Source organism: Triticum dicoccoides, chromosome 6B (assembly GCF_002162155.2).
Source record: "Triticum dicoccoides isolate Atlit2015 ecotype Zavitan chromosome 6B, WEW_v2.0, whole genome shotgun sequence".
Classification (NCBI taxonomy): domain Eukaryota; kingdom Viridiplantae; phylum Streptophyta; class Magnoliopsida; order Poales; family Poaceae; genus Triticum; species Triticum dicoccoides.
The window spans coordinates 467,895,330-467,897,448 of NC_041391.1; positions in this window are offsets into that span (position 1 = coordinate 467,895,330).

The window sequence follows — 2,119 nt, forward strand, 5'->3', positions numbered from 1 at the left end:
CCTCCATCCCTCCTCCCTCTCTTCTTGTAGAATGTAGGTTTTTTATCTTTTTCAAATACAATAGAATGTAGAATGTAAATTTTTAGTAAATGTAGGGGTTATAAGATATTTAGTATTGTAGATTATTTGAATAGAAAAGAAAATTTTCAATAATGTAGATTATTTGAATAGAACAGAAAAAATTTAGTAATGTAGGGGCAAAAGAACCAAATACCTTTAAATATTTAGTTATGCTTGGTGTACAAATGAAATGTTAGGGTTATAAGATGCATTCCAAAAAAATAGGTATAGAAAATATTTAGTAATTTTTAGTATTGGACAATTTAATTACTTTTATGTCATTATCAATTTCAGGTTGACTTTAAGTCTGTTGGGGCTCCATACATGACAGTTAAAAAATCAATGAGGGAGAGAGTCCACCATATATGAGAGAAGAAGAATGTCGACTGTTGTCGTGGGGGTCGCTTCTCCTTCTTCTCCTTGTGCTAGACCTTTGTGATGCACTAGGGGAAGGAGGAGTAGCGACCATCACCGACGGTCAAAAAATCAGTGAGGGAGTGTGTCCACCATATATGAGAGAGTACGAAGAATCCCAATTGTTGTCGTGGGGGTAGCTTCTTCTTCATTCCAAAGGTGCTAGACATTTTGGTGTAGTGCACTTTGGAATGAAAGGAGGAGCTACCATCACCGGCGATCGCAAATGTCAGAGAGGAAGAATCCCTACTATTGTCGTGGCGGTTGCTTCTCCTTCGTTCCCATGTGCTAGACATTTTTGTGTAATGCACTCGGGCACGAAGGAGCAACCATCACCGACAGTCGAATATATCAGAGAGGGAGTGCCCACCATATACACCACGTGAGATGAGAGTTTTCAAGGAAGACTCAGCAAACCGAAAGTCAACCCGTGATGAATAATAATGATCTGTCACTACTAGGAAATATCTTATAGGTAGAGGCTTATCAGTAGCGTGGCTCCACTTAGGTCACAGACAGTTGAAATTTTTATTTGGAATAAAATTGGATATTCCCATAGGTTGCTATTTACTAGCCATTTGAAGATTTGGATAGCATATCAAGCATAGCTCACATAGTTATTTTTTTGTGTGCAGGGAATTGAAGATCACCGATGTGCCGCTCGACGACACCCAGAAGATCACTGGCATCATCGATAGTCGTCCAATGAGTAAATTAAGATGGTCTATTTGTTACTGTGATATGTGGAGTAGTGTTGTGTAGTACTAGCACGTGTATGTGCTTTCCCAAGTGCTATCTTGGCTTTTATTGTTTGCAGCGAAACTCCGAGTGGCCTATGTTTTGCCGAAGTGTTCATTGATTTTCGTTCTGGCAAATTTCAGGGGCTTGATATGTCCTTTTTAGCAAAGTTCATGCCAGATTTTTTTCGTGAATTTTGGCATGACTTGTGCTAGAAAGTAGGGAATATTGAGTGCTCCATTTTTTGTCTTTGCTCCATATATGTAACGGGTTGACTTTCAGTCTGTCGATGTTACTTGAGTGTCCACCATATACTGTCGAAATATCAGAGAGGAAGAATCCCGACTGTTGTCGTGGGGGTCGCTACCTCTTCCTTCTGCTTATGATATACAGTGGTAATGCACGAGAGAAGGAGGGGAAGCGACCATCACCGACGGTCGAAATAACTGTGAGGGAGTGTCCACCATATACACCACATGATATGAGAGTTTTCAAGAAAATACTCGACATACCGACAGTCAACCTGTGATGAATAATAATGATCTAATTTAGTTTTTGTAGTACATATATTGAATTTCAGAATTTAATCTTTGAATTATGAACATAGGAAATGTCTGACGACGATAGGATCCCTGAGTGCGAGTACTGCGGCGACGACCGGGGTCTGTCCGACAGGCCTCACTTGGAAGACGGTCGGCGCTTCAGTATTAAGCTCGATGAGACCTTCAATGTTTATACGGTACAGAACGACGACAAGTCTTTTTTCGTAGTTAAGCGTGACTTCTGCTTCTTCAACGTGTAATTTCTGCTTTCTACAATTCAACCAGTGCATCCCTTGCCATGCAAGATCTTATGTCTTGGAGAAGCTGGAATTCAAAGATCATGGGAATATGGAGACAAAGAGAGT